The sequence below is a fragment of the Dermacentor albipictus genome, chromosome 7, assembly GCF_038994185.2.
Source record: "Dermacentor albipictus isolate Rhodes 1998 colony chromosome 7, USDA_Dalb.pri_finalv2, whole genome shotgun sequence".
Taxonomy (NCBI): domain Eukaryota; kingdom Metazoa; phylum Arthropoda; class Arachnida; order Ixodida; family Ixodidae; genus Dermacentor; species Dermacentor albipictus.
The window spans coordinates 118,363,136-118,373,829 of NC_091827.1; positions in this window are offsets into that span (position 1 = coordinate 118,363,136).

Here is a 10,694-nt window from a genome sequence, read left to right on the forward strand (position 1 = left end):
GACTACGGAAGGTTTGTGACAACGGATAGAACCATCGATAACAATTGAGAAACTTCCGATACATGCCGGTGCATTTGCGCTAAGCCATAAAATTTGATATTTGTTAGCCGAGGACAAACGGTAACCAGAGAAAGATAAAGAAATGCACCTATTCCGCAACCAAGAGCTACTTTTGATATTGTTGGCAACGACTACACTGGGCCTCTACCAATCACAACTGCAGGAAACTGCTACATCATTGCGGCGATTGACAAGTTATGAAGTACGTAGATGTTGCTGCTGAGCCATCTCTCGTGTCCGGTCCCCTGGCCAATTTCCTGAAGCTAACACCTGAACGAAGACATGGAATGCAAATAAAATTAGTATGCGACCGTGCTACTACATTGCGCAATCGCGAACTAAGGAATTATCATTGCACGGCAAGGGTGCAGCAACATTACATGTCCGCATTTCTTCCCTGGCCAAACTGCCTTACGAAATGAACTAACAAAACGATCAGGGGCTGACTCGCTCCGTTTACGAGAATAGGGAAGAGAGAATGCGTCTGAGACGTTCCCCTTCAGTGAGCTGCTTACGCCGTTAACACGACGCTTCCGACGTCTACAGGGACAGCAACGTATAAGATGGTCATTGGAAAGGTGCTGCAGCTGAAAGCACTCTTCAGCCCAGACACTCCCGCTACGATCTCCAGCTCCACCGATCAAGCGCCTTTTTTCGAAAAGATCAGAACAGGAGTGATGAGAAGAGCTTCACAAGCACAAGTAACGCAGAAGAGCCACTATGACCGCCAACATCGAGCTGCTCCGCTGTATAACGGTGGTGACGGGGTGTGTGCACAAAGGGGAGTGAGATCACCACGCGAGAATTCCTTACCGAGGTTTGCAGGGTCCTTCACAATTACTGAGCGCATAGAAGAAAACAACTGGCGCATAAGCACCTAGTTCTGGGTGCCCGCCTCGACAGGAGTACAAGAAATAACTTCTCCGTGCACGTGTCTCGCCTCAACAAAGGGTTCCGGTGATTGAAGTGAGCGGCAAGTTTTAAGTGAACTGTGAATTGTATTTTTCCAGGTCCGCAGCGTGGCCGAGTGCGAAGACAAAGATGCGCCCTTGGGCATAAGCGCTGGGACCAGGGTCGCAACGAGAGATGTAAACCAGCGTTCTGGCGGATGAACGGCTGTCCACATCTCTTCTTTACAATATAACTGAGTGATAAGAAAACCGAAGAGCCCAATTTTTATATTAGAGTTTCTAAGAAGCCGTTAAATAATGACACAGCCGCCGTGGTTTTTCAGTGGCTATGGTGTTCGGCTGCTGAGCAGAAGGTCGCGGGATGGAATCCCGGCCACGGTGGCCGCATTTCTATGGGGGCGAAATGAGAAAACACCCGCGCACTTAGATTTAGGTGCATGTTAAAAACCCCAGGTGGTACTACGGCGTGCCTCGTAATAAGAAAGTGGTTTTGGCACGTAAAATCCCATAACTTAATTCTTTAATTAAATAATTACATAAAAGACAGCATAGGTTGAAATTACTTGTAAATATTAACGGAATGCCAGTGATTTATTTTGTGCTCTCTTTGGTTCACACTGTTTATCGGTTTCCTATGATTTGAGTATATATATATATATATATATATATATATATATATATATATATATATATATATATATATATATATATGTAACGGGCCGATGTCGTGCGTCGTAGCGTGCTTTGGAGTTTTCTTGTGATGCCAAAGTCCGCAGTCGCGCAAGTCTCTGAGCCTCTTCAGCGAGGCATAGCGTATCGGCAACCGTAGGATTGTCGTGGTGGTAAAAAGGGAGGACATTGTCGAGCGTATACCGGGGCGGCCCAGCATATAGAAGGAAGAAGGGGCTGTAGCCGGTTGTCTCGTGCTTGGCGGTGTTGTAGGCGTAAGTAATAAACGGTGCAACTTCATCCCAATTCTTGTGATCGGACGCAACATACATGGAAAGCATATTTGTGATTGTTCGATTAGTGCGCTCAGTGAGGCCGTTCGTTTGCGCATCATACGGCGTCGAGTGCCTGAGGTGCGAGTTACATAAGCGCACAAGCTCTTCCACGATGTCCGCCGTGAATCGACGTCCCCGGTCGCTTATGATAACACCAGGCGGTCCATGTCGTAGAACAACAGCGTGAAGTAAGCAGAGCGATACTTCGGTGGCGGTGGCTGATGGTATAGCCGCCCTCTCGCAATAGCGCGTGAAACAGTCGGCGCAGACAATTGTCCAGCGGTTCTCCTTAGATGACTTTGGAGAAGGGCCTAACAGATCAATTCCATCTTGCCGAAAGGGTGAGCTGGGAGGCGGCACAGTTTGAACGAGACCAGATGGGGCAGTGGTTGGGCGTTTCCGACGTTGGCACTGTATGCAGTTGGCGACATAAAACTCAACCGAATGTCGCATCCGGGGCCAGTAAAAGCGTTCTTGAATGCGGTAAAGGGTGCGCACAGTGCCTAAGTGACCGGAGGTAGGGTCATCGTGCATAACCTGAAGGATTGCTGGCCGGAGACGCTCCGGCACCACTAGAAGGAAGCGTGCACCCGTGCTTGAGTAGTTCCTTTTGTACAGGAGCCCGTCACGCAGACAGTAGCTGCTTGTAGCACTTGAATGGGCAGAAGTGAAGAGTGGCTCCAATTTGGTGTCTGTCCATTGTTCTGCTTTGAACGCATCGATATCCGGAAAAGTCGATGTCACAGAAGCGACTAGATGATCAAAATCGTCTGCGTTGCAATCCGTCGTAGTAAGCGGCATACGGGAAAGGCAGTCTGCGTCAGCGTGTTTTCGGCCAGTCTTGTAGGCAACAGTGAAGTAATATTCCTGCAACCTCAAAGACCAGCGCGCAAGGCGGCTACAAGGGTCGCGAAGGTTCACGAGCCAGCACAGGGAATGGTGGTCTGTGACGACTAGGAATGGGCGTCCGTACAAGTACGAGCGAAATCGCTGAACTACAAAGAATACAGCTAGGCATTCTTGCTCTGTCACCGTGTAATTTCGTTCAGGTTTGCTTAATGAGCGGCTTGCATAAGCAATCACGTGTTCACGGTCGTCATAACGTCGGACCAAGACAGCACCCAGACCGACGCCACTAGCATGTGTGTGGATTTCTGTCGGCGCAGTGGGATTGAAGTGGCGAAGGATAGGTCAGGAGGTCAGCAGGAACTTCAACTGACGAAATACAGACTCGCACTCGGGTGTCCACTCAAATCGTGCGTCTTTATATAGCAGATTTGTCAGAGGATAAGCTACGTCAGCAAAACCAGGAATAAATTGGCGAAAGTAAGAGCAAAGAGCCAGAAAACTACGAAGTTGCTTCACTGACTGCGGTGCACTGAATGCCTCAACAGCTGCCGTCTTGAGGGGATCAGGCCGGATACCATCTTTGTCAACAAGATGACCCAGCACAAACGTTTGACGGTCACCAAAGTTACATTCCTTGGAGTTCAGAAGCAGGCCGGCGTTTCTGATGCCGTCGAGGACAATATCCAGGCGCGTATTGTACTCATTGAATGTGCGCCTGAATGTTACAACGTCGTCAAGATAGCACATACAGATGTTCTATTTTAACCGGCGCAAAATGGTGTCCATGAACCTTTCAAAGGTTGCTGGAGCTTCGCACAACCCAAAAGGCATCACAATAAATTCGAATAATTCATTCGGGGTTATGAAGGCTGTTTTCTCCTTGTCTGCTGGGTGTACTGGGATTTGCCAATATTCTGAGCGCAGGTCCACTGAAGAAAAATAAGAGGCCGAATGAAGGCAATCAATTGCATCATCAATCCGGGGCAGCGGGTAGACATCCTTCTTAGTCACGGTGTTTAATCTTCGATAATCGATGCAAAATCTCCAGTTACCGTCTGTCTTTCTGACGAGTACGACCGGAGCTGCCCAAGGACTCGAGGACTCTTGCATTATCCCATTTTTCATCATGTCACTCACTTGTTCTCCAATTATCTTGAGCTCGTTAGGCGACACCCGATAAGGCTTTTGTCTGATCGGGCGCGCAGGTCCCGTAACGATAGTATGACGCGTTCGTGACTCGGGAATCGAGAACGCTTTGTCCGGCGGCGCAAAGTCAAACACTGACAGATGCTTAGAAAGTGTATCCAACAAGGTGTGGCGCTCGCTTGTGCTGAGCGACTTGCTTTTAATAGACAGAAGCTTTTTGCCTGAGACGTGGTGAAGGTCAGCAGGTTCACATGACAGCTCTGTTAGTACGGCTACGGATGAAGACTTGTATTCTGTAAAGTAGGTGAGATTCAAGCCGTCTGGATGCAGGACGGGTTCTGCCGAGCAGTTGGCCGTCCACAAGCTAGCACGCCCGTTGCCGGTGGATACCACACAATGAGAGACAAAAACGTTCTCTTTCACACAATTTAGATGCATTGGCTCTACGGTGGCATCGAAACTGTCTGGAACTTCACCGCGACATGCAACCGGCACGCACAGAGAGGTGGACGCAGGCACAACAGTATCTGCAGAAGCACAAAGTTCACCTTGACTGCAAGTCTCCTCTAAGACCCGGATGAAACATGGCCGTCGGCGCAAACTTTCCCCGTGCGACAATCAATGGTCGCACCACACTGCCGCAAAAAGTCGATGCCCAAAATCACTTCGTGCGTCAATCGGGGAATAACTACAAACTCCATCGCGAAAACTCCACCAGCCAAGGATACTTCAGCAGTGCACACACGAACAGGGCGCAACGACTCGCCGCTCGCTCCACAAAACGTTGCAGCCTGGTCCCACGGAAATACAACTTTGCGCCCCAACCGACCTTTAAAACCGAGACTCATTACGGATGCAGTTGCTCCGGTATCCACTAGAGCCATTGTAGAAACACCATCAAGAAGTACATGCACTTCATTCTTAATCATAGCAACTGCAGGGGGCATTTCTGTCGATAGCACGTGTCGAGCGACCTCACCCCCATCGGCCGCGCTTGCTAGTTTTTCGGTTGTGAAGGCGAGGCGGAGCGGCGCACTGGCGATGGAGATTGACGTAAACGCGGTGCACGAGATGTTGGCGGCGGTGTCACACTCCTGTCAGATGCCGGCGAGCGGCTCCGGAAGCTTCTCTGCCAGTAATCATTGCCAGGAGGGACGCCAGCTGACCAAGAGGTGGTGTATGGCTGTTGAGTTGTCCTCGTAGGAGGTGTGGTCCTAGTTGAAGTTCCCGATCGACGATTCAACGTTGTTGGGCGACGATTGCAAAATCTCGCTATTTGGCCCGCGACACCGCATTGGAAACGCAGCGGCAGATGCCGCAAACTTCGATGTTCTTCCATGTAGTCACGCATGTTGCTGTCGACCGCATAGCCAGCAGGTGGGTCCCATTCATCGTGGCTAGGCATCGGCCGCCGGGAGGCGAGCGTGCGGCGCGAGCGTTGGTCGTAGTCATGATCTTGATAGCTTATGGAGCCTCTCGTTTGTGGGGTAGAACTATACTTGATGGTCGCTGAATAAACCGTGGGTTGACATGCGGTCGAAACGGCCGTGTTTCTCATCTCGTGTGGTAAGTACGCACCAGAGATGCCGGGTGTGCAATGGTGCATCTCTTCCCGGTGGAACAACTCTTCGGGAACAATCTGCCGTATTGTTGATGGAAGGTCAACATACGAACTCGGGTCCACACTCGCCACCATTGTGAGATTAGCCAGGCGACCAAACTTTGGTATTATCCGTCTCATCTTTAGCGTCTCAAAGGTCTTGCAGTGGCGAATGACGTCAGACACGGAATCCAAGCTTTCCTTGCTGATCCGAAAATTGTAGGCGTCTTCGACTATTCCTTTCAACAAATGTCCAACTTTGTCATCTTCAGACATTTGAGAGTTGACTATTTTACACAGTTTCAGAGCTTTTTCGACATAAGTCGTACAGGTCTCACCGGGAATCTGAGCTCTTTGCGAAAACGTCTGTTCAGCGCGTTTCTTCTTTGCGCTACAGTCTCCAAAACACGCTCTGAGCTCATCTACGAAAAGCTCCCATGAAGTGAGCGTGTCTTCGTGATTCTCATACCAGACGAGCGCTGTGTCGGTAAGAGAAAACACAACATTGGACAACTGTGCGGTCAAGTTCCAACCGTTAGATCGGCTCACCCTTCGGTAGTTCGTGAGCCACTCGTCGACATCTTCTCCGGCTTTTCCTCCAATAGTGAGTGGTACCCGGTAGTATTGCCACGGAACGCCAGGTGCCGGCCTTGAAGCCGCGTCAGAACCTTCGGAAATCTGGCAGGCGTATTCAGGCATATTAGGTGAGGGTGACGGAAGTCCGGCAAGTCGACGGCTTCGGCGAAGTTGTAGCAGCGTAGGTTCCGTGGTTGCGAGGTGTACCCCGCACCGTCCACAAATTTGTTACAAGCACGGGGAAAAGGGGTGTATTAGGCGTGCGAGAGCAGGAACCGCAGGCTACGCACAACAGGAATGACCGCTGCACAGTCTTCGTTTTCCTCTTCTTTTCTCTTCTTGATAACCGCGTCCCTTTTGCGCGCTTGGACGTAACAATATATATAATGTTACACCCATGGTGTTTAATGCAGAACTATATAAATCTGATCGATAGGCGCGGTTTGAGGGGTCCCAAGGCAGATTGGCTGACGTCGTTCTCGTCTTTCTTCCATCGGGATGTCTGCGCGGCAGCCGTGGTTCATGGCAAAGCTTGTCACCTAATATATATATATATATATATATATATATGTATGTATGTATGTATGTATGTATGTATGTATGTATGTATGTATGTATGTATGTATGTATGTATGTATATAGCACGCGTTTAACCTTTGATGCGCTCGGCGCTTTATTGCATGCACAGCAAGAGACAACAGCCGAGCGGGGCAAGTGCGAGTACCAACCAGAACCGTCTTCTTCCTCTCTTCGTATTATGCTGGCACTCGTATTTCTCACTACAATCACTCCCCAGTAAAAAAGGAGCCATCCTAGCGACCTATGGAACAGGCCGCACTGGTGGGTCTTAGTGTGGCTTCAGTCGGTCGACATGAACAGTTCCACGTCCGCGACGCCATTGGCCCGTAGGTGGCTGCATTGACTCATTGACGTAGATGACCGGGGACGCCTGTGGTAGAACCCGGTAAGGGCCGTCATGCCTTGAGCTGAACTTTGTAGAAATACTTGGAGTAGAAAAAGGAACGCGGAGCCATACCAGTCTTCCAGGTGAATATGATGGCAAGGTCAAGCTTGCGTAACGCCTATGTTTGTGGCTGACCTGGTGTTGCGTAGTGAGTGAGTGAGCGATCTGACGACATTCCTTGGCATGAATGTCGTAGATTCGGTAGCGTCGAGGCGATACAAAAGAATGGTGTGGTGTGTGGCGCGGGACATGGTGTGGTGATCGGGACGGTCAGGAGCAGACGAAAATGAGTGTACGCGCGCCGAGGTGGATTCCACGCTGGAAGAAGGAAAACAACGACGCCGTAGAGCGTCCGGCACGAGAACGCGCGGCCCATGAAAAACAACAAAAAAAAAGAAAAGCAGCGAATTAGGAAACACCACGGGGTATCAGGCAGCCAATCGGAAAATGCCAAATCGGCCAGATCAGAAGAAAAAGCGTCGTGCGCTGGCAGAATGTGAGGACACGCAAGGAGACGCAGAGGAGACGCAGGGGAGACGTCAGGAGAGTCCCAGGAAGCGACGGCAGGAGGAGGTCAACCACCGGAGCGGGCGTTGAAGACGGGCCGTCGGGTTCCGGACCCGAGCCACCAGGGCTTCACCCGACCGGGGCCTCCTGCCAACCTGCTCCTGTGCGTCACACGTCTACCTGAGCGTGCCGCCAGCTCCTCAAGGCCGGCGAGCTTCTGCGCCCGTGGGCAGCACGAGAATAGTCGGGCTACGGGCCCGAGTTCTACGCCAGCTGCCCGGCCAGAACGCCGCCCCCGTCTGTCGTGCCGCCTGCTGCCCGAGGCCGGCGTTCGAGCTTCTGTGCCCGTGGGCTGGACAAGAGCAGTCGGGCTACGGACCCGAGATCTACAACCAGCTGCCCGGCCAGAACGCCGCCGCCGTCTGCTTGTGCCACCAAGCCGCCTGGTTCACTTATCCGAGACAGAGCTGACCAGCTCCGGTCGCCCGGTCAACCAACTTAGACCGCGACCTTTGGTAAGACCCGCACCACTCCTTTCACCAGCTTGTCGGAGCGTCGCAGCTTCGAGACTGTTATGTATCCCTGCCGCCGTGGCAAGCCCACACTCGCGCACTACTTAGCTCCATACTAGCCCCAAATGTGTGCCTTGATGTCTATTTGAGTGTTTGTTTTATGTTTGCTATTTTCTTCTATTTATTTTTTAGCCTTTAGTTCCAATAAACGTTTGTGTGTGCGTTCGAAACAAACGGCTTTGTCCTCAATTGGGTTCTCGGAGGCTCCGCCCAAGAGAACCGTAAGAACCTTTTGAGCACACGAACCTTTGCCCCCATATAAGGGTCTTCACAAATGGTGTCTATAAATTAGGAATGTATGGTCAGGACGACAGGCAGTGTCAGGGTCTCGGGGATTTCAAGGTTACCAGAAGCCCCGTCGCTACCGTCGAGAAGTACCCATTGCCCCGGATTTAAGATCACTGGCCAACGTTGTCCGGTGCACAGAATTTCACCAAGCTCGACCTCAGAGTTGCTTACAAGCAGCTGGAGCTCCAGTATGCCTCCAGTAAGTATCTCACAATATCCACAATTTTTGGGCTCCTCCAGTACACGCGCTTACCGTTGGGCGTTGCCTCAGCCCCAGCCCTATTTCAGAGAGAGATGGACAACCTCGTCAGGAGCATGTGGCGGGGTACTTGGACAACGTCATGGTTACTGGCAGCGACGATGGGGACAACCTGGAGAACCTGCACAACGTCCTGGCACGGTTGCAGGACGCCGGTCTTAAGCTAAAGCTGGAAAAGTGCGTTTCCCTTGCCCCCAGTATTGAGTACTTGGGACCTGTCAACCCACCGTGGTTGCTCAGTGGCTATGGTGCTAGGCTGCTGAGCACGAGGTCACGGGATTGAATCCCGGCCACGGCGGCCGCATTTCCATGGCGGCGAAATGCAAAAACAACCATGTACTTAGATTTAGATGAACGTTAAAGAACCCCAGGTGGTCGAAATTTCCGGAGTCCCCCCCCTACGGCGTGCCTCATAACCAGAAAGTGGTTTTAGCATGCAAAACCCCATAATTTAATTTTTTAGGACCTGTCATTTGCCAGGCTGGCCTAGCCCCCGCCTCCCCGCAAAGAGAATGCTGTGCTGAAGGCGCCTAAGCCCCGGATAAACAAGGAGCTTCAGAGCTACTTCGGTCTCATTAACTTCTACAGGACTTTCCTGCCGAACCCGTCGGAGAATCTGCAGCCGCTCCATCTTCTGCTTCGAGATGGTCAACAATGGGTCTGGAAGAAGGAGGACTGGATCTTCCAGCACAGCAAGGAGCTAATCACCATGGCTCCAGTGCTGGTACACTTCGATCCTGCCAAGCCTGTCGTCCTAACCGTAGATGCGTCACCGTATGGTGTGCGAGCCGTCCTGGCGCATCGGGACAAGGATGGCCAGGAACGGCGTGTGCGGTTTGCTTCTCGTTGGCTTCATGCTGCAGAGCAACGCTCCAGCCAGCTGGAAAAGCAAGGCTTGGCCCACATGTTCCGGGTCGAACGCTTCCATCAGTATCTGTGGGGCCGGAAGTTCGAGGCGGTCGTGGACCACAAGCCGCTGTTGTGGCTGCTGGGGCCTCACAAGGCAGTTCCCGTGCAGGCATCACCTCGAGTGGTACGGTGGGCCTTGAGGCTAATAGCTTCCAGTTACCAGCTGGTTTATCCTCTGCGAAAGGACCTGGGACCTGCTGATTTTCTGAGCCGCCTGCCCCTGCCAGAGGTGCCTGATGCTGCTCCAGAATCTGCTGAAGTGTTCATGCTGGAGCACGCGTACCCACAGCACGCCTGTAGCTACCAGGCCACCGAGCTAAGCTTGCAGCAGCGCTGCCTACTGTGGGGTTCCAGGGTGGTGATCCCACAATGTCCCCGGTCCAGGGTCCTGCAGTTGCTGCACGCGGGTCATCCGGGCATGGAAAAGACCAAGATGTTGCCCGGTCCCACGTTTGGTGACCTGGCCTGAACCAGGACATCGCTCACATGGTGCAGAACTGCCATATCTGCCCGGAGTGCCAGCGGACCTCACGTCATGTCGGAATCATCCCCTGGCCGTTCCCAAGACACCCTGGTCCCGCCTGCACGTGGATTTTGGGGGCCCCTCAAGGGCCATTACTTCATGGTGGTGGTGGACGCCTTTTGAAAATGGATGGAGGTTCTATCAGTCACCACTCCATCAGCAGGCGCAAGCACTGCAGCGCCACAACAGGTATTCGACGCTCAGGGGTTGCTGGTCGTCATAGTGTCCGACAATGGTCCTGCTTTCGCCAGCACAGAGTACCTGGCCTGGCTGACGAAGAGCGGAATCCGCCGGATGTTGGCTCCACCATACCACCCTGCTTCAAACGGCGCAGCTGAGTGGTTGGTGCAGAACGTCAAGGACAAGCTCAAGAAGAGCCAACTGGGAATTTCCGGATGCAGATTGCCCGGGTACTGCCCCAGTACCCGACCACGCTACATGATGTCACTGGTAATGGCCCCTGGTGAGCTCCTGTTGGGTCGGTGTATCAAGACACCCTTGCACGTCTTGCATTCAGAACTCTGGT